General features: G+C 38.8%; 1 long non-coding RNA gene across 9 annotated transcripts in view; it reads right to left on the reverse strand.

Annotated features, from left to right (window-relative positions):
- LOC109026818 (uncharacterized) overlaps positions 1 to 18,594 on the reverse strand; it is an 84,105-nt gene extending 65,511 nt beyond the window's left edge. For 5 of the 9 annotated variants that reach the window (XR_010133975.1, XR_010133973.1, XR_008679924.2 and 2 more), the window contains exons 1-2: positions 18,509 to 18,594; positions 2,029 to 2,129 (exon numbers count right to left, since the gene is read on the reverse strand). This is a non-coding gene — a long non-coding RNA (uncharacterized lncRNA). The other 4 variants (XR_008679929.2, XR_010133972.1, XR_008679928.2 and 1 more) reach the window with 4 other exon arrangements.
- Between the last annotated feature and the right edge of the window lie 4,661 nt (positions 18,595 to 23,255).

Here is a 23,255-nt window from a genome sequence, read left to right on the forward strand (position 1 = left end):
GACATCAGCTCAATGCAGGATAACTGGCAAACAGAAAAGCACAATTAAGGAATATTTTCCCCATAATTCCACCACCCAGAATAATCTCACTATTTATACTGCCTGTGTCTTTTTAATATTCTTCATGTTTATTCACTTGTATAGTTGTATAAAAGTAGAATACTAATACCGTTTAATAGTACTTTCCCTTACATATGTTATAACTATTATAAACAACTTCCTATGTCAATGAGTACTCTATAGTCCTATGATTTTTATTGCCTACTTAATATTCCAATATATTTAAGCCCTCTCAACAATCATTCGTTATTGAACGTTTAAATTGTTTCTAATTTTTTAGTATTATAAATCACTCTACAGGGAATCCCCTTATACATATATCTCTGGTTATTTCCAGAGGATAATTTGTAAAAGTGAAATTGCTGACTGAAGATAATGCAAGATAAGGCACAATTTTAAGGATTTTGGTATCTATGTCTAATTAGTCTCCTAAAAGTTTTAACACAGACTGATTTTCAAAGTTCCCAAGTGTTCTCTGTGCACAAATCCTCTCATGTTTGGAAGCTGTACCATCTGCTGCCATGAAACTCACTTCTCATTAGATTGATGATACAAACAAAAGAAAAGGAATTCCAAAAAAAAAGTCAAAATAAAATAAATTCTAGACCCCAAGTCATATTGATGCCTATCTATGTCCATTTTTCTCTAGATCCTTAAAAGAGGCCTTTCCCAAAATGCCCCATGAGAAAAGAGTTCTATAGTCAGAAAGATCTGGGCAAAATTGCAACCTGTATCTCTATGCTGATCCTGGAAAGTCCTGCAGTTAATTTGAGCAGATTCGACTCTGTTTAAATCAGTGTTTCTTTCATGAGGTTATTTGGCTACTGAACTCTTAAAAAAAAATGAACCTACAAATATTCCATGGCATATACTGAGAGAAACACTGGCCTAGAGTGAGCTGAAGGTGGTACATTTTGGGGGCTGTACATGGTTTTCTTTATAGCCTACATACTTGCCCACTGGTGGTAGAACCAGATTAGTTTGAGTTCTTTTGTTCATGATCACATGACAAAGCATACGGCTTTAAGGTCTGATTTCACACCTTAAGGAATTTTCCAGTTAGTCAAGACCATTTTCTGGTGAGCAAAGACTAGAATTAAGGCTTTACTTCAAAAATTCTTTTCTTGTTTCTTCTCCCCCACCACAACAGATTTGCTTATGTCTGTGTTACTACAAATGAGTTGTTCATCTATGTCTCTTCTTCATGTGTAGGAGTGGGAAACCATTAATGCTACTTGATTAATTTCTGCCCAAACTATTTTAGACTTAGAAATAAGTTAAAAAGACACTTTTTAAAAACCTCTCAGGCCAATTTTCTTGGAACCAAAGAGGTCAATTCACTATAAAAATCAAACAAATTAAATTGTTTGTTGCCCAATGTGTCTGTGTTTCTCAAATATTAGAGTTTTACATTTTACTGTGACCTTTTTTTAGTATTATTTATGTAGTATTCTTCCTTAAACTGACTCAGAGTTCTCCTTATTTATCTTATTTAACTTGTCCTCACAACGATAACAAAAATCTACAAAACAAAACTGCATATTGGCAGTTTTATCTTTTTCTAATACACATTAAAATGAACACTTAACAATTCAAATAAAATAATGTTTGCCTAAAATTATCTCAGATCTTGTGTTGACAAACTTTTTCAGGAAAGGGTCAGATAGTAAATATTTTAGGGTTTGTGGGTCATGCCATCTCTGTCACCACAACAGTGTGAAAGCAGCCATGGGGGGCATGCATACAAATGGGCATGGCTCTGTTCCAATAAAATGTTTATTTATGAAGATAGGTGGAGGGCTGGATTCAGCTTACGGGTTATAGTTAGCCAACTCCTGCTCTAGATGAAACAACGAGCTTATTGATATTTTCACTTTCTAGGTGACTATATTGGTTCATTTTAGGTACAGTCTAAATGCAGTAACCTGGACAATAATTGAATAGCAAAACTTCTTATTTACAATTTACCTGTATTTTCTGAGATAGCCCCAATTTCAAGACATGTGTCTCAGATTTTAGGATCAGGTTCATCATCCTGAGCTCATAAAATAAAAATCAGGAACCAGCCTCTGCAACAAAAGAAATGGCTATGTTAAGATAATCTACTAACCTCCTCTCACCTTCCTAATAAACTTGCAGAAATACTCTGCTCAGTGATTTTGCCCTTGCAATATTATTCTTCATAGGAGGGGGGAAAAAACCAAACCACAAGCTAAGCAAACTAGGCTCCTAAATTATTGACACATTAAAATTTAAAATGTTAATTAACAGAGGCTCTTATCTGAGAGAAGCAAGTTTCCCATTAATTCCCAACCCACTGAATCTAGACTCCTGTACATCTATTGGTTGACTGAGTTGTTCCAAGGTTTACCCTAGTGGCCTCAAGATTTACAAGAGTTCCTAAACTCAAACTTCCTAAGCATTACTGAGAGCAAAGCTCACCTTTGCCAGGCTCATGCTTGGGCCATGTCATTGACCTTTGTAGACAGGAAGAATCTATGTGCTTGTGTAAATATGATAAGCCCATTTCCACTTACTATTCACTGTTTTCCATGCTAGACATTCACAAGTAATAGTAAATCTAAATAGCATTTTTCACGTTTATAATGCTTTTCCAAGTATATGGTCCCATTAGAGCCTCTCAGTAATTCCAGAAGCTGGGAATTATTTATTCTCACTTTGTAGATGAGGAACTTGAGGCTGAACTGCCAGCCATACTTTAGGGAGAGCCCTGGAGCCGTGTTAGACAATTCTCACCTGTTAGACTAGGCTTGCTAAATGCTCCATAAGGTGCCTCTTTTTTCCCACTGTGCCCTGCCACATTCTACTCATCGTCCTAGGTCACACCCTTGGTTCAGCCCTTCATCTACCATGGAGGTAGATGCCACTTTCTCTCAAATAATTTACAGTCTAATTGGGATGGACTCATTCAAGGGAGCCTGGCTGAATCAAGGTCAACCCATCCCTAGAACTGAAACACACTCCAAACTAACTTAACAACTGATAATGTCAACTCCCATCTCCTGATTGAACTCACATCTTCTCATTCTATGTCTACTGTTTTTTCATACTTTGTAGCTGCTTCTGATTTATAGAGAAACCCAATTAAACTAGTATTGGCAGAATTGCTAAGTCAGCTTTCAGTTACAAAGGGTAATTAGAAAATTAGACTGGGAAATTGTGAAACAGCATACAGTGATGAATCCATTTTTTAAAAAATATGCAAAATACCTGAATACATTTACCCATAATCCAAGAATCTTATAACTTAAAGGCGCCTTAAATATTACCTTGTTCATCTCTCATATTCAATGTAGAAAACATGGGGAAAATTTTATCAAGATAATGATTAACAATGATAAATAGTGAGAATAGTTATCATCTCTTTAACACTTAACCATGTGCCAGGTACTGTAGTGAATGTAATAAATATATACGACAGATGTATTTGTTACTCCAGCTTGCCAATAAAGCAAGTGAGACTTGGAGAGAACAATGGACTTGCCTGACATTACACATGAGTAGGTAGTGGAGACAGCGTGTGGGATCAGGCCATCTGACTCTAGGCCTACCATTACAGCATAGTTCTCTCAAAAGTAAAGCCCAAAGATCTGAAAGGAATGGCACCATCCTGTGATGAGAAAGGTACCTCACCTCTGCCATCTTTCTCTCCCAACCCATCCATGACCCCATGAAGGAAAATGTCAGACAAACCCAAATTGAAGGATGTTCTACAAAGAACTTGTCTAGCTTTTCCCAAAACTGTCAGGGTCATCAAATACAAGAATCTGGTTGTCGGAAAAACTATCACAGACCAGAGGAGGCTAAGAAGTCATGATAACTAAGTGTAACATAAAGTCTTAGATAAGATCCTGGCACAGAAAAATGTCATTAGAGGAAAACTAGTGAAATCTGAATGAAGTATGGAGTTTAGTTAATAGTAATGTATCAGTGTTGATTCCTTATTTTGATAAGTGTACCATAGTAATGTAAGATGTTAACCACAGGGAAGTCTGGGAAAGGAGTATCCAGGAACTCTTTGTAATCTCTTTGTGACATTTCTGGAAATTTAAAACTATCCTAAAATGTAAAAGTTTATTTTATTTTATTTTTTTAAAGCAAACCTGGACTAGGCTTCAGGTGTTTGATCTCTGTAGGGATCATTGGCATGCATTCATATAATGGAAACTGGTGTTAAGGATACAGTCTGTAAGAAACTAAGTCAAGTTCAGCAAGACGCTGTGGGAAAGTGGCTTTGCGAAGAGTATTTGCATCTCCGCATAGTGTGTAGGGAATAGGAGCCTCACCTTGGCTGGGCCAATGGTTGCAGAAGCTTCTACATATGTTGCAAAGAGTAAATTACAGATTCATTTCCATTAATAGGCATTTAATGAATATCTACTCAGTGCCAGACCCTATACCAGATATTGCCTGAAGAATGCAGAGATAAGCGAGATGCCATCTTCTCTCAAAAAAATATACAGCCTGGTTGGGATGGAGAGAAGGGGAGTGGAGAAAACAAAGCTACCATGGTGAGATCTTAATACACATTGCTGCTTGATTCTCCTTTGTTTTCAAAATTAGAATGGGTATTGCTTTCCGCTTTTTGGAAAATCAGATTAACTCCTGATTAAGTGTAAGGTTTTTTTGTTTTTTTGTTTTTTAATAACATATCTTACTTTGAAAAAGCATGACAGTGAGACCTCAAGACAAACTTTTACTCAAACATTTCTTCTTCAGAATTACCCTGGCCCAGAGCTCTGACCCCCTAAAATGGTAGATCTGAACATGTTACACATTAGAGTAACCTGCGGACCTCAGGACCCGCCTCCATGAACACAATTTTAACTAGTATTAGTGAGGCCGAGGTACTTACATTTTTTAAAGCTTACTAGGTGATTCAAATGTGCAGTCAGGATTAAAATACCACCGAGCAGGCACTTTGTCCACAAAGAGAGGGTTACTGAGTGCACTAGGAGGGAAAAGGAGCTGTGAGATTGGGGCTGGATGAAGGGTTGCATCTGGAAGAGGGGTTTTTGCTGCCCCAGGTGGGCAGATTCCTCTCATCCATGAAAGAATTAGTAAAGAAGACACAGGGGGCTGGAGTGGAAATGCTTGAAGGCTGCCAATCTCACCTTTTCTAATCATCAGGCTTTTCAGAACAACATTTAGGAACCACTTTGGCTGTAACTATCAGCACATCCATTGCTCAGCAAATTCCTGGTTTCCCCTGCATTTTCTCCTTGGAACATTTCAGGGGATTGTTTAGAATCAGCCCCACACCCAAGTGGACACTTGTCAGTTATACACCCGAAAGGTGTGTGAACAACCAGCCTCGTCAGCTAAAAAGGAGGCTGACTTCTTGTATTTAAAATAAGTATCGACTGGAAAAGAAGGTGGTAGGGGGAGAAAAAAAAAAGGCTGACTCAGGCCAACCACAATGCCTATGGTGTAAAATAACATCATTAAGAGAGTTTTGCCACGGTTGGAATTATGCAAGAGCCCCTTTCAGCAAAACCTAAGATGCTTGGAAAAATTGTTCTAGAAACTTCTGCGTTATAAGATTAAGAAGTATTGGAAGGTCACTTGAGGAGCTACACATACTTTAGAGTACTTAAAATAGAGAGTGTCAGTACTACAAATAAATTAATGTTACATTTTTAAAGACTTTAGTGATCTGATAACCCCCAGTCTTTTGAGCATGGCAGATGTGAGTTCATACCCCAGCCCTTCCTTAATTTTTTTGAGCTTCAGTTTATTTCACCTGCAAAATGGGATTAATTATGCCTCCTGCAGTGGTTAAGAGGATTTAACGAGATAATTTGGTGCACAGAGATCAGTGACTTGGTCCAAAATAATGTAAATTGAAAGTGACTAGGATGTGTTTGAAACTGGCCCCTAGCCCTGTACCTTTCTGTTTTACTTCTAACCCTCTTCTTGACAGGGATGTGAAGGGATGAAGAACTCAGTTATCATTATTTGTGTTGTGCTTGTGGCTTAGGAAACTGCATGGATGTATGATTTTAGAAAGGACATTGGAAGGTGTCCCTGCTGCCACCCTGTTCCATGAGGGAGATTTTCTGGGGGAATCTGAATATTCTTTAGGGACAGAAAAGCATGGTGAACCCCTATTCTTACACAACTTGAGCATGAGTGAAAAGAGAAATCTTACATCTGATTGGCACTCGCTAATTATCAACATGCTTTCCTCCACATTGTCTCCTGATGGAAACTTGGCAATCATGCCTCACCTTCATCTCCCTGAATCCAACCAGTCCAAAGTCCGTTCAGTTCAGCCTTAGCGACCTTCCTTTCCCCTGAATCCAACCAGTCCATAGTCCGTTCAGTTCAGCCTTAGTGACCTTCCTTTCCAAATCCGTCTTCCTGAAGCAAATCTCTGACTGTGTGACTTACTCTGATTGCAGGGCTTCTAAAGGCCATCTCTCCCTATGGGGACTTCAGCTTATGTTCTCATCCTTACCTCCTACTCCTGCCGTTCTCTCATGCATTCCTGCAGCCAAACATAAGTACCCAGTTGTCCTTGAACACTGTTGCAGCCCTCTTTTGCGTGTGTATAAACTCTTCCTACTGGTTCCATTGTCACCCCCTTTCCAACTAGCTGGAAGCAGTACATCCCCAGTGGTTAGGAACACAAGCTCTGGATTGAAATCTAGGCACAACCTTACAAGATGCGTGTTCTTCAGCAAGTTATTGAACCTCTCTCTGCCTTGTAAATAAAATATGCTAATGATACCTAAGTCATGGGGCTGTGGGAAGGGTTGAGTGACATTGTACAAGTCACCTGCTCAGCATAGGGTCTGGCTTGCAGGAGACATTCTAAAAGTGTTGGCTGCCATTGCTATTGCTATTGCTGATTTCTTCTTATTTTTACTGCTGCCTGTTGAATCAAACTCTTCATTAAATATCACCTTCTTCAAGGAGGCCTCCTGATAACCCTCTTCCCCGGAGAAGTAATCTCTCCTTCTTTAATGCCCCCATGGCCCTTCGTAGATGTCTCATGAACTCACTGCTCAATGTACTTATTTGTGTCTTTGTCTTCTTCTTCCATTTAGAATATAAATTAATTGATCATGGGATCTTATTTTGATACTCTTTGTACCCTCAAGAGCACTTATCACAGAGAAAGTAATAACCCATTTCACATTTGATAGTTGAAGCACAAAGAAAGGGAAGTAATTTGCCCAAGGTCATGTAGCTAGTGCAGGGCAAAACCAGGCTAAAGACCCCCTCTAGATCTTACCATATTCAAAGATCTTGATCTTCAGCAATGAATGGGGACCATTAGATTTTATGCCCAAGTAGCAGATGGCAAAACTGACAAGCTGAATGTTGATACTGGGTTGACTGGCTCTGTGGGTTATTCATAGAAAGGGGAGGTCTATAGATGAAAGCAATTTTAAACCTCAACTTGTGTCAAACTCAAGTAAAAATCAGTTAGATTTCAACAAAACACTGATCAAAGTGCCAAAAATGGTTTAATTTTTTAAAAGCACATGCAACTTCTTTTAATTTGCTTGACTGGTCAAGCCAGTAAAAACAGCAAAAGCAGTTTATTCAATGAAAAACACCCACACCCTTACTGTGGTTTGTTGAGCCAAGTTGGCCAGCCACACAGACGGTTAAAATTGTCAGCCAGGTGTGGATAGCGTCTCAGAAGGAAATGCTAAAAGAAGCCACTAGCAAAATGCTTTAATGTTTAAGAATATTTAGAGTGTACAGTGAGGTATCTGACCAGAAAAACGATTGCTAAGCAAGCCCAATGGAGGAGGAAGAACATTTGCCTTGGAGCCTGAAGACCTTCTAAGAGAGTCATGATAGAGCCCCTCCTTTTCTCTATAATTCTAGGCTGTCTCCATCTAGTAAAGTGGCCAGGGTGCCTTTTACTGACTCATTGGTGAAGGGAGGTTTCAAGGCTCCTAAAATGAATGACTGAGGGTTATTTATATAATTTGGAAAGACACAGATCTAGGACTTCAACCCTCCATTAAAATGGTAAAGGGAATGGTTTTTCTGGGCCCAGGGAACAGAAGAACCCGGAACATGCAAAGATTCAGATCTTCTAGGTGCAACACTGAACCTTGGGAAGCAACTTTTTCAGTGAATTAAAACACACACACCCCAACTATAATTTGGGCATTCAGGGCACTTTTGCCATGAAACAAATTGAATGTAGCTATTGAAGAAAGACCTGTTGAATCTTCAATAGGAACTTGCATTGGCAAGGAATGCAGCACCCAGAGCCCAGTGGGATGTAGTTCATTCTGGGGCAATGAACTTTTTATAGTAGTAGGGCGTTTTCTAGCCTCGGGAAGGCACATCAAACTTTTGGATCCACTAGGTAAAAAAGACCAAGGATGACTTGATCTTAGAAGCCCAGATCAGGGGAAAATGATGGTCAGGAAATAAAGAGGCTGGGTTCCTCCTAGTCCAGCCATGTAGTTCCATGCATATTGAACTAAGGCAAGGGGGAAATCTTACTAGGGGGAATGTTATTCATACCTAAGTTTATAAAGCTAGACATCCAGTTACTGGCGACTTTTCAAAATCTCAATTAAATCCAAAAATACAGATGATAGATAGATGGCTAGATGGTAGCTAGATAGGTAGGTAGGTAGGTAGGTAGGTAGGCAGATAGATAGATAGATAGATAGATAGATAGATAGATAGATAGATAGATGATGTAAGCTAAGGGTAGACTACAGACCTGTTTCGAAATGAGGACAAGCCTGAAAGAAGAAAGCCATTAGAAAAGCTACATAATTGATGTCACTTCTAAGCCTGTCTTTAATGAAAGAAATGAAGAAAATGAATTTAGTCAATTAGGAAGTAATGAAGACCTTGCAAAAATAACTATTGACAAAAGGCTGGTAAGGGAATTCTTCAGTAATTTGAACATAACACATACTATATGAATCAGCAGGTCAGGACAATATGCCTCCTAGGAGATTAAAGGTGTTGATACATGCCTATGTGATTTTGGGTAGTTACTTCTTCATTTAGCAAGCAAAATTGTGATCTAAGATGAACCCAGAAGCCAAACGAATGGAATTCTATACTGCAAAACTAGGGAGAAGTCATATAATGGTGATTATTCAGTCCAGGCATGGCTGGTTCCTATCAAGGGGACTGGGCATGAAGGAGGGATGTCCTAAACCAAAAATACACAAAGAAGATTGCAAAGGGCAGGCCACAGTCTATTAAGGTAAGTTTGTGGTATATTCACCTGTTTTTATAATCAGAATATTAGAAAATAGCATAAATCATTCCAGATAAATAGTTCCTTCTTTAGATTATCAGAGGGGAAGGCAGTATGCCACCTTCTTATCAGAGTGAAGGACAAGGACACCATTTCTTTTTTCTTGCGTATCCAGCAGGAAAAAAGATACAGAGCTGAACTTCTGTGGGACTGGATTTCATAAATGCTCACTTTCAAAGCTAAGTGTGTGTGCATGCATGTGTGTGCATGAACACACATGTACATTTGGTATGGACTTCGAAAGAGCCTGGATGGTCACCTCCTGACAGATGCAGAATATGGGTAATGAATGCAGGCTTGGCGAGATATTACAGGTGTTGGTCCAGGACTTCGTTTGATTTTGAGCCTATGAGAACTCAGAAAAGATATTAACCAGACCATTAAGAAATGATACTGTGGAATGTTAGAACTGAAGAAGTCTTAGGAATCACCCAGTTCTGTCTTCCTAACCGCTTGCTAGGCCCAGAGACGTTAAATCCTTCTTTAAAGCCAAATAGTGTGTCAGTATCACAACCTGAACTAAAACTCTACTGGGATACAGGGTGGGGCGTGGTGGCTAATGCCTGTAATCCCAGCACTTTGGGAGGCCGAGGTGGGTGGATCACTTGAGGCCAGGAATTTGAGACCAGCCTGGCCAACACGATGAAACCCCATCTCTTAAAAAAAAAAAAAATTAGCCAGGCTTGATGGTGTGCACCTATAATCCCAGCTACTCAGGAGGCTGAGTCAGGAGAATTGCTTGTGCCTAGGAGGTAGAGGTTACACTGAGCTGAGATTGCACTACTGCACTCCAGCCTGGATGACAGACCAAGACCCTGCCTCAAAACAAAAAACCAAAAACCTCTATTGGGGTAGGATAGTCTTCCTGTTATACCATTCCACTCCTTGATGATGCCAGTCCACAGCACCTGGTGCTAACTACCGGACTAAATAAATAACTCCGGAGTTAAAAATAATAATAAGAGATTCCATAGGAGGATAAAAAGTGAAAAATTAGCTATCTATAGAAAAATAAATCAAATTGGATAGTCTTTATGATGAACAAATGCCCCTACAAATAAGCATGTGGGATGAATCTAGAGATAGTTTCATTCTTTTTTGAATCATTTGACAAAGAGAAAGGAGTCACTGGAACTGGGTGTAAAGGGTATCACTAAAGAGGAAGAGCAGGTTTGTCAGACCATATTGGTATCCCACACTTATATTTTGGAAACATTCTGGGTTAAGGAAAAAAAATCCTAGACATTGGAGTAATTCCAGAGAAAACTGGCACATAATTAAGGGAATGGAGTAGAAAAACTGATTTATAGAGGGAATTAAAGCAATACATTTTTTATGGCTTTGTCACAAATAAGGGTATGTCTTTGACATATATCAAGGACTTTAATTGGAATAATGAGTTAATCCAGGGAGACATGATTTAGGCATGATACCAGAGGACAGAGTAACACAATGAGATTGGGGAATTACCTGAGGAAATGATGAAATTGTCATCTTCCCCATGAAAGTGAGACAAAAACAGAACAATTAGGAAGATAGTGCTTAACAGTAATTTTATATAAAAAGATTTAATTTCTCACTTTTGACAAAACCGTGAGCCAGTGGAATTATGCTTTCCATGTTTCCTTAATTTTTAGAGAAACTTTAACTTAAGGTGCATCATCAATTTAATAGCAGCTATTATGTGGAGGGGGAAAACACTGTGTTAAATGTACAGGTTGATTGCAGTCTTATGTCTCACTTTGAAAAATGTTAAAATGTGAAAAATATATTCATTTTAGAATTGAAGAACTATAGTAATTATTTAAGTAATATATGTATTCAACCCTGGGATAGGATATATTTTCTGCAAGTTCAATTTCTGATAATTTTAGGGCTGTTCATAGAGCCTGACATGATTGTGGATATTCCAGTCAATTTGCTTGCCATGTCCTCATCCCTTTCTCAGAGAATCTGTTTTCATCCTGATCCCTGGTGATTGGGAAGTTGACCAATTCTTCTGGCCATTACTGATTAGGCCAGGAATAAATCCTTGATCCAAACCAGGACAACTTGTTCCAAAAAACAAACAAACAAAAACCAAAGGGGAAAGGCAAAGTCAATTAGATGGGAGGTAAAGTTGTAAAGTTGGGGCCAGTGTTGGGCCATGACAAACCAATGCTACAAATAACCTAAATTAGAAAGGAGCAGCAAAGCCATCAGTCGATCAGAAAGAACTGGCATGGATTAAAAAACCATATGTCCAGTGAGCCTAGAAAAATAGATGACTAATAGAAATGTACTCTATTCACATATAGCCCGTTCTTCTAAAAGGCCTACATGTGACTCTGTGTGAAGCAGAAAAGGAGGGGAGACTCCCTGCCCCATCTTCCAATAGAGTTTTCTAAGTGGCCTAACTGAACTTGGTCTCCAGTTGACATGGTTTGGCTGTGTCCCCACCCAAATCTCACTTGAATTGTAGCTCTCATAATCCCCATGTGTCATGGGAGGGACCTGGTGGTAGGTAACTGAATCATGTGGTGGGGGGTTTCCCATGCTGTTCTCATGATAGTGAATAAGTCTCATGAGATCTGATGGTTTTGGAAAGGGCAGTTCCCCTGCACATGCTCTCCTGCCTGCTACCATGTAAGACGTGCCTTTCCTCCTCCTTCGCCTTCTACCATGATTATAAGGCCTCCCCAGTCATGTGGAACTATGAATCCATTAAACCTCTTTTTCTTTATAAATTATCCAGTCTCAAGTATTTCTTCATAGCAGTATGAAGATAGACTAACACAGTAAATTGGTACCTGTAGAGTGGGGTACTACTATTAAGATACCTGAAAATGTGGAAGCAACTTTAGAACTGGGTAACAGGCAGAGGTTGGAACAATTTGCAGTGCCCAGAAGAAGATAGAAAAATGTGGGAAAGTTTGGAACTTACTAGAGACTTGTTGAATGGCTTTGACAAAAATGCTAATAGTGATATGGACAATAAAGTCCAGGCTGAGGTGGTCTCAGATGGAGAGGAGGAACTTACTGGGAACTGGAGCAAAGGTAGTTCTTGCTATGCTTTAGCAAGAAGACTGGCAGCATTTTCCCCCTGCCCTAGAGATCTGTGGAACTTTGAACTTGAGAGAGATGATTTAGGGTATCTGGCAGAAGAAATTTCTAAGCAGCAAAGTGTTCCAGATGTAACTTGGGTGCTCTTGAAAGCATTCAGTTTTATTCATTAACAAATATATGGTTTGGAATTGGAACTTATGTTTAAAACGGAAGAATGTAAAAGTTTGGAAAATTTGCAGCCTGACAGTGTGATAGAAAAAAAAACCCACAACATTTTCCAAGTAGAAATTCAAGCCAGCTGAGGAAATTCACATAAGTTACAAGGAACTAAATGTTAATTGCCAAGACAATGACAATGGGGAAAATGTCTCCAGGGCATGTTAGAGGTCTTCATGGCGCCCCTCCCATTACAGGCCCAGAGGACTAGGGGGAGAAAATGGTTTTGTGAACCTAGCCCTGGGCTCCGTTCCTCTTTGTAGCCTCAGGATATGGTAACCTGTGTCCCAGCTGCTTCAGCTCCAGCCATGGCTAAAAGGGGGAAATGTGAAACTCAGGCCATTGCTTCAGAGAGTGCAAGCCCCAAGCCTTGGCAGCTTACATGTAGTGTTGGGCCTGTGGGTGCACAGAAGTCAATAATTGAGGTTTGGGAACCTCTGCCTAGATTTCAGAGGATGTATGGAAATGCTTAGGTGTCCAGAGAGAGGTGTGAGGCAGGGGCAGAACTCTCATGGAAAACCTCTACTAGAGCAGTATGAAGGGAAATGTGAGGTTGGAGCTCCCACAAAGGGTCCCCACTGGGGCACTGCCTAGTGGAGCTGTGAGAAGAGGGCCACCATCCTACAGACCTCAGAATGGTAGATCCGCCAACAGCTTGCACCTGGAAAAGCCAAAGAGACTCAATGCCAACCCATGAAAGAAGCCAGGAGGAAGGCCATACGCTGCAAACCCACAGGGCCAGAGATGCCCTAGACCATGGGAACTCACTTCTTGCATCAGAGTGACCTGGATGTGAGACATGGAGTCAAAGGAGATCATTTCAGAGCTTTAAGATTTGACTGCTCTGCTGGATTTTGGAATTGCATGGGGCCTATAGCACCTTTGTTTTGACCAGTCTCTCTCATTTGGAATGGATGTATTTACCCAATGCCTGTATCCTCGTTGTATCTAGGAAATAACTTGCTTTTGATTTTACAGGCTCATAGGCACAAGGGACTTGCCTTGTCTCAGAGAAGACTTTGGACTCTGGACTTTTGAGTTAATGCTGAAATGAGTTAAGACTTTACAGGATTGTTAGGAAGATGTGATTGGTTTTAACATATGAGGACATGAAATTTGGGAGGGGCCAAGGGTGGAATGATATGGTTTGGCTGTGTCCCCACTCAAATCTCATCTTGAATTGTAGCTCCCATTATCCCCACATGTTGTGGGAGGGACCTGGTGGGAGGTAATTGAATCATGGGGGTGGGTTTCCCCATGCTGTTCTTGTGACAGTGAATAAGTCTCATGAGATCTGATTGTTTTATAAAGGGCAGTTCCCTTGCACATGCTTTCTTGCCTGCTGCCATGTAAGACATGCCTTTGTTCCTCCTTTGCTTTCCACCATGATTGTGAGGCACCCCCAGCCGTGTGGAACTGTGATTCCATTAAACCTCTTTTTCTTTATAAATTACCCAGTCTCAAGTATTTCTTCATAGCAGTATGAAGAGGGACTAATACACCAGTCTTGGACTGTCTTAGACTTTCCTTTCAGTAAAGATATGCTTCTACCTGAGCCAGTTTGAATTAACATCTTCCTAGCAATGGAAAGAATGCTGATTGACACATGTGCCACCTGGTCCCTTTCTCTCTACTTCTGCCCATTTCATTAATGTCTCATGGTTATAGCATATTAAACGAAAGCTTTTCAGAGCAGATATGCACTGCTGACATAGACTGAATTGTGACATGAATTTGGTGATCCTCCAGAATGAATAGACTGATACCTAAATAACTGGCTGTAAAGCCATTGTTTCTGCTATTGGTGTGAAGGTGGTGCATCTTGACCCTTGTCCAGAAGACAGGTCCTAACTCAGCATGTGTTTTTCTGGATCTTCTTGCCATTCACAGATCCCATGGCAGCCCATCCTTTGAATTGTTCAATCATGAGGCTCCTTTAGACCACAGCCACCCTCCAAGCATGTTTTTTATTACAGGATGCCAGGACCAACATTTATGTTCTTGGAATTTATAAGTCTTTTCTACCCAACAGCCCACGTGGTAGTCATTTGGATAACAGGGCATTCTGATTTCAACAAAACCTCATTTTCTGTTCTGAATTGCAGTGCCTTCTTCAGCAGTAGTTCCCTAAGCAAACGTATGGGCTGTTTGCTTTGCTTTCAACTCTCATGCATTTTTAATGATTTACAAGGTAAAGATTTTTTTCTCTCCTTCTTTTTTTTTATAATAAATTTAATGACTTAATACACATCAAGTGGAATCATTGGTTTGTGGTGACGGTTTTATAATTCCAAGTTCAACGGTTTTTTTCTATTTAATTATGCACAATAACTTTCATGGAATATAATGCAATAACAAAACATGCACCAATGTTGGCATAAGAGCCTGTTGTTTATTAGTATTGGTTCTGTGCTTTATGTTTGAAATAAAATATTTGGAACTAATGTTGGCCATGTTTCCTCCAAACTAGATAAAAAGAAGAAAAAAAACTTTATCCCTGAAAATACCATGCTCCAATCTATGGCGATAAAAGCCAGCAGCTCTTGAGATAGCAAATTAAATTTTATTTGTAGAAAGCACTGTGCTGTGTTTTGTTGCTTGCTCAGAGTTATTTTTTAATACTAATAATTTAATAAAGTGGAAGAGCGATACATTGACCTGTGTTCTCTAAGGCACCAGAGTATTTCCCAGGGTTAAAAGGCATAGCTTGCTGAAAGGTTGTTTGTTTTACATTCTAACCTATTACTTATTTCTTTTGCTTTCTTGCCAGATCTAGCCTTAGCCTTTAGAAATTTTGAATTTTGGAAAACACAAAGTAGTTGAATTATCAGAATCTGCAAGTCAGACTTTGAAAACTCTGATTAATAAGGACTGGTTTTCCTAAGATCCAACACGTTCAAGTTTTGTCTTAGTGAGTAGTACAGTACATAGGCATAAAACCAAAGACAAAAGATAGTACATAGGCATAAAACCAAAGACAAAAGCCAAGCAGTGACTCTAAATGAAGCATTGGTCTAAAGGAGCTAGGTAGGAAGCTTAGAACCAGGTACAAGGGGGTAAGATAGAATCTGGAAGCCCCAGAAGGCAGCATGATTGGAGACAGAGAGGATACATGGTGAGATTGTCTGAGATCTTGCAGAGACTCAGGAGACCCCTTTAGAGAGTGCCTGTGTCCCCTCTAGAAAAGAAGTACAATGTGGTGCTTAAAGGCACCAACTCTGGAGTAATAAAACATGCAGTCAAGTTCTAACTCTACTGCTCAACAATAATATCACCCTGGTCAAGTCATTTTACTCTCTAGTATTCAGTTGTTTCATGTGTGAAATGGAGTAAGTAAAACAAACCACTACATAAAGAGTGTTGTGAAATGTAAGCGAGAAAATGCTATTGTTGGTTACGATTAGTGCTGAGTCAGACAGGAACAGCTACTGAGTCAGATTCTTTTAATGTAAAAATGCTGCTCTTAATTCTACACATATGCATAGTATCAACAGAAACATAGAGATTTTTTGGCTTTTTTGTGCATAAGTGGCAAGTATCATAGATCTCTATCTTTTTACTTTTAAAATATTTTATTTCTAAACTTTTTCCTTTTATATAAACAATTTTGTTGAGTTATAATAATCATACAGTGAGATGAACTGTAGCGAAGTAACCATGCCCTTATAGAGCTAAAGAACACTTCCATCATCCCAGAAAGCAGCCTTGTGCTTCATCCCTGCCATCAACCTACCACTCCAGAAGTACATACTCTTCTGAGTTATCATTGTAGATTAGCTTTGCTTGTCCCAGGACTTCATAATTATGGTTTAAAAGTTTAAATTAAAAGTAATTGCAAAAACCACATTTTTTTTGGTATCTGAATTCTTTTGCTAAAAAAAAAAATAGCTTGGAGAGTCATTCACATTGCTATGCGTAACAGTGATTCATTCCTTTGAATTGCTGAGTAGTACTCCATTTTATAATTATATCATATTTTTTTCCATTCTCCTGTCTGGAAATTTGGGTTGTCTCAAGTCGGGGCTATTTTGAGCAAAGCTGCTATAAACATTCTTATCCACATCTTTTAAAAGCATATGTTTTCATTTCTCTTGGCTCTATACATATGAATAAATTGCTGGGTCATAAGTAGATGTAAATTTAACTATGAAAAACTAGTAGACTGATTTCTAAACTGGCTATACCATTTTACACTCCTATTGGCAATGTATGAGAATACTAGTTGTTTTACATTCTTAAAAGTATTTGATGCTGTCAGTCTTTTAAATTTTAACCATTCCAGTGGGAACACATGGTTTTGCGTTGTGGTTATAACGTTATCTTAACAAGTTAACCTTATCATTATGAAATATCCTTTTTTTTCCCCTCTGGCAATGCTCTTTGTTCTGAAGTCTACTTTATCTGATGTGAATATACTCACTCCAGTTTCTTATATAATAGTATTTTTATAGTATACTTTTTCATCCTTTTACTTGTAACCTATGTCATTATATTTAAAATGTTTTTTTCTTGTAGACACCATATGTATGAATTTTGCTACTTTTAATTAGTCTAGCAATCTCTGCCTTTTTTTTTTTTTTTTTTTGAGACTGAGTCTTGCTGTATCGCCCAGGCTGGAGTGCAGTGGCACGATCTCGGCTCACTGCAAACTCCGCCTCCCAGGTTCACGCCATTCTCCTGCCTCAGTCTCCTGAGTAGCTGGGACTACAGGCGCCCGCCACCGCACCCGGCTAATTTTTTGTATTTTTAGTGGATACGGGGTTTCACCATGTTAGCTAGGATGGTCTCGATCTCCTGACCTCGTGATCTGCCTGCCTTGGCCTCCCAAAGTGCTGGTATTACAGGTGTGAGCCACCATGCCCGACTGTCTCTGCCTTTTAATTGGAGTACTTAGCAGTTCATATTTAATACAATTATTAATATGCTTGGGTTTTAAATATGTCCTATATTTTATTTAAGAAAGTCCTATATCTTCTTTTGCCTTTTTCTCTTTTTTCCCACTTTATTTTGTAGTAAACCAGTTTTTTGGGTTTTTTTTTGTTTTTAGACATTCTATTTAATCTTCTCTATTCACTTTTTAGCTATATACTTCTACCTCTTTTTTTAACTTTAATTAGCTTTTAATTTATTTCTCAGTCCTTATTTGCACAAGCAATAGCTTTTGACGTGGTTGATAAATTTCTCTTCCTTGAGACAATTTCTTCTCTTGAATAACAGGGCATCATATGTGCCAGGTTTTCTTTTTCTCTTTCAGACCACTCCTTCTCAATCTCTTTTGCAGAGTCTTTCTGATTCTCTGACTTCTAAATTTTGGGGCCACTCTTAGTTCAGTCCTTTTTTTCTTTATATACACCTTTTTTTTTCTTTATATACACTCCCTAGGTTGTATAAAGGTTTTAAATACACCCAAATTTGTATCCCCAATTTGATACCTCTCCCTGGAACTCAAGACCTGTTTATTCAATTACATACTTAACATTTCCACTTGGAAGTCTAACAGGCATGTCAAACTCAATGTGCCAAAACTGAGCTCCTGACATTCACCACCCCTCCCTTCATCTCTACCTCCATGCAGTCCAGATCCTCATTCAGTCTTCCTTATTTTAACTACCAATTTTCCCAATTGCTCAGGCAGAAACCTTGGTATTTTCCTTGACTCCTCTCTTCCTCTCACACCTCACTTCTAACCAATAAGCAATTTCTGTTAATTCTATCCTCAAAATATTCATTCAGCCACCTCTCGTCACTTCCACTGCCAGCCCAGGCAAAGCCATCATCAGCTCTCACCTGGATATTGCAGGAACCTTCTAACTCACCTCCTGCTTCAGCTTCTGTCCCTTGCAGTCTGCTTTTAGCACAGAAGTCACAGTGATCCTATTAAAACACACTTTAGGCCATGCCAGTCCTTACCTTTAACCCCCAAATTCTCTTCCATCTTACTGAAAATAACAGAATGAAGAGCCCTTTCTGTTATCTTCAGGGTCCTGCATGATCTGGACATGTGACTACCTCCCACACACATTTTCACATGGCCTAATATCACATATCACCTTTTCAGAGGGGACTTTCCTGACCACACTCTATGTAAATATCACACTTCTCTCATAATTCATTTTTATCCTACTTTATTTTTTCTCTATAGAACTTTCTATTACCTGAAATTATATATTTACTTGTTTATTATTTGTCTATCTCCCTAAAATAAAAGCTCTCTATTGGCACTAGAACATGCCTAGTAAACAAATACTTTGAAAATATTTGCTCAATGCATATCTTTTGTCATCTTTGGTATTTTTTTTCCAACCTGGTAATTCGTTTTTTTATGTATGTCTGTGTGGGGTTTTTTTGCTAAATTCTGTTAAATTTTTTTAAAATTTTAATTGTTATGAATACATAATAGTTGTACATATTTATGGGGTGCATGTGATATTTCGATACAAGTATACAATGTATAATGATCAAATCAGGGTGATTGGGGTATCCATCACCTCAAACATTTATCATATTTTTGTGACAGGAACATTTCAATTCCACTCTTCCAGTTATTTTGAAATATAGCATAAATGTTGTTAAAAACATTCCGATTCCACTCTTCTAGTTATTTTAAAATGTACCATAAATTATTAACTATAGTTGCCGTTTTGTGCCACTGAACACTAGATCTTATTCTTTCTCCCTGACTATACTTTTATACCCATTAACTGGGTCTTTACTCCTCCTCAATCCCTGCCACACCCACTGCTCTTCCCAGTCTCTGGTAACCATCATTTTACTCTCCAACTCCATGAAATCAATTTTTTCAGCTCTCACATATGAGTGAGAACACGCAATATTTATTTTTACATATGTATGTATGTGTGTGTGTATTTCAATGAAAATTCTCTTCATCTATAGGTTTTTGGAAGACAGTGACCTGACTTAAACATCTTTATTTTCAACATATAGTGTAGACTTCCCCCAAAGGATAGCTTCTCAGGCAGTATTTCCTGATCCATTGATTAATGATAGATAAAAGGGGCATATATTTTTCCAACTTGTTTATTTGTTTGTTTTTATACATATATATGTATGTGTACATATGTTTGCACTTAAACTAGCAAATATTACCTTCTTATCTGTAGGCTTTTGGAAGACAACAACCTCACTTAAGTATCCTTTGTTTTCAACACATAGCACAGACTTCCTGGAGACTGTTTTTGTATACGTAATTAAAAAACCAAAACCAAAAAAAAAACCCAGAAGACTAACAGTCTAATTTTGAAAAAAAAATCCACAGTCATGTGAATGACAGATGATTTTGGGTATGACTAGGGACTGGAATGGACACAGAGCTCTTTCAATTCTGTCTAACAAAGCCACAGACTAATGTTAAGGAATGTTTGTGTGATCTCTCCAGTGTGGAATCAGTTACCCAAACACAGGAGTCTTTACAAAGATCCAAAATAATCATAAAACCATTATAACCACAAGCCCTCTTCAGAGTTATCCCCTCAATAGTGAATGCTGCCTTTTCAAGCCAACTCTTATATTGAGAGAAGGGTTGTAATATCTCCAGCCTGGAAGAAATCCCTATTCCTGTGGCTCATTTACTTCATCTCTGTGGTTCTTGGAAGGAAGGATGGAGTGAAAGCCACCCCAGGCAGTTGACTGTGAATTCTAGTCTTAAGCAATGTATGGAGCACTTCAATAAACTTTGGCTATTTAGCCAGCCTTCGTTCCCTAGAGAAATACTGCCCAGCTATCCCCAAGCTCTGGTAGATTGTTTGCCATGGACAACTTATTGATTTATGGTCCTGGGCATTCTTAGAACTCTGCTAAGAGAAGGAAAAGGCATGATCACCTTGTAGGAGCTATGAAGGTAAAGCCTGCCTTCGAATCCTCAGGTAGCATAAGCAAGAGTACCAGGGGGCATAGTGTGCATTTCCTATTCTTACAGGGTGCCGGGCACATAGGGGTCACTCCATCAATAAGGGAGGAGAAAGAATGAAATGAACTGGGAGGATAAAAAGCAAGAGGCTCGTTGCTCACTGGATGTCGACTGTCTAATGGGGAGGGAGGGACACAAACTCAGCTGGCTTTAAGTTATAAAGCAGGGTGAGAACTTTCACGTCACTGTGAATTCACACAGTTGTAATTTTTTACTTAACATTCACATGCTCTATATTCTTTCCATAAAGGTACAAACTGTATTTCTCTTAAAATGTCAATACTGCCACATTGAACTGCATAAAGAGCCTGACCTTGGAAGCCCTCCTGAGCAAGAAACTAACTAGGACCCTACCCTAAGCTGGTCTAAGGATATTTCATGTTTGTATTCCCCACAGGGTCTCGATTGAGGTTTGGCACATGTGAATGCTTAGTATTTCCTGCATAAACACCTGACTGAAAAAAAATATGAAAGAGCTTGATACCAATGGCATCTTTGTTATGTCCTTAGAATTCATTAGAAAAACAACTTTGCTGAATATGAAACGGAAACTCCAAGTCTTTGCCCGTATTGGTTAGCTTTCTCTCACCAATATGGTGCATGGTGCCAGTATAAAGTGCATCAGACGTGATAGTGGGCTTTCAACATGCCACACAGCAAGGTGAATTTTTCAGAACTCCCAAACCTCCCTTAAAAACACTTCTTCGCAGGTCACATCATGATATATTTGCCTTTTGTAAAGTGAAACACCATCATGAAAGAGAATATTTAATGCCATAAAGAAAAACCCTACCTTTCCCAGCTTATAAATGTCAGATCACCAATTCCAACTGCATAGGGAAAGAATCATAAGGTAAGATCATAGTCTCCTGCGATTTTTGAATCAAAATGGAAATTAAGAAATGAAGGTTTAATAATCCTTAACGTTTGCTCTTTGGGAAGGCTGCTGTTTGTTGAGAGTGGGGCTGGCCTACATTAGGGGTGGACAGTTGAGAGGAGCTTCCTTTTCATCATCCTGTCCTCACAGTGTGCACTTTTGCAAACTTTGTGGCTCCGGGATTGTACAAATACAATGTTTCCCTGATGGCCTCACAGCATGAGACAAGGCAAAGCGTTCGGGGATGGTTCCTATGGTCCTGAGCCCAGTTTTAAGATGTAAGCAAGAATATCAAGGATAAATAAGGGCTTTGGATTGCCCAATTACTTCTACTTTCTCTGGCCTTGTGGCTTTTGATAGTCACGTAGAATTCACTACAAATGGATAGAAATGCCTCTTCTTCAAATGTTCCAGAGGAAAAAAATTCAAAGTTCCTTTAGCTGTATATACCAGGGCATTGGCAGCACTCAGGCATTTTGGAAAGCATGTTGGTGGTAACTACAGGGCGGCCACCCTGTCTGAAAGCATTTTGGTACATTTCATACAATGAATAAATGTTGGACTTCTATTATGTATATTAATTCATACCAAATAGTTAATTCATATGATGATATTATTTATGATGAAATTATTTGTTTCCGGGCCTTCTGCCACATGTTTTATAATCTTAATGTGCTTACTCCATAAGCTACATCTCCACTTCTCAATTTTTAGTTGCATTCTTGCTCAAGAGGCACAAATAAGGATGTTCATTTCAGAAATGATTGGACTGGAAAAAAAAGTTAGTCAGATTCTAAATGGTCAGTAATAGAGATCTGGTTAAATAAATGTTACGCATAATGTAATACGAAGGACACTCTCACACATAACAACTATAAACTGTAGACAAAATACAAAAACTACCCAAGGGCTCTAGAGCACGAACAGTAGTTAGCAAATTTGGGGAAGAAGCCAAAACTTAAAGAAAGAGACCAACATGTGTAAGTTTCTGATTTTTGTGCCTCTGCCACCTGGTGAGCAGCAGTCAGGGACCAGAGACAGAGCCTGTAGTTTAAACACTGGTGTTTACCTGTTTACCTGGATGGCCATTTTTAACAGCAGGTCGTAGATTTCTGCCATGCTTTAATAATTTGTGCAAAGGTGCAAATTATTGATGACTGATTTTAATCTTTGAAAACTTAATGAACTTAAATTTCCCTTGGGGGGAACAAAAACAGCATAGTAGAAGCACACAAAAATCTTCAGTAGTTTCATGTCCTCTTAGAAGCCATTCATAATCTACAGGTTAAAAAAAAATCTCTGCTATAGGCTAGATTCCCTTCATGTTAGAGACCAACATAGGATTGTTAGAGCAAGTAATATTATGAATTTTTAAAATTCAGGATAAGAAATATCTTTAAGGATGGGGATCCTCTGAAAACTTAACCTGAAATAAATGTAAAATTTTGTAGTTAAGTCTAAATAATTAATTGCAAGTATACAGAATGACAAAGATATGATACAGTAGCCTCATAAACAGAAAAAAGATATGAAAGCTTATTGATAATAGGCTTCATTATATGCCATAAATATTACGTGCTTCCCAGAGAAACGAATGTGATCTTCTGTTACTTTAATGGAGTATCGGTTTCTAGAACTGCACTGCACAATATGGCAGCCCCTAGCCATACGTGGCTATTTAAATTAAATTTACTTTTTAAAACAGCTCAAAAATCAAGTGCTTCGGTTGCATTAGCCACATGTCAGGTACTCAATAGTCAGTCACACGTAGTTAGGTAGCTGTTGCACTGGACAGCATAGATAGAGAACATTTCTGTGATTGCAAAAAGTTCCGTTGGACAGCATTGTTGGGA

Source organism: Gorilla gorilla, chromosome 4 (genome assembly GCF_029281585.2).
Source record: "Gorilla gorilla gorilla isolate KB3781 chromosome 4, NHGRI_mGorGor1-v2.1_pri, whole genome shotgun sequence".
In the NCBI taxonomy this organism is placed as follows: Eukaryota; Metazoa; Chordata; class Mammalia; order Primates; family Hominidae; genus Gorilla; species Gorilla gorilla.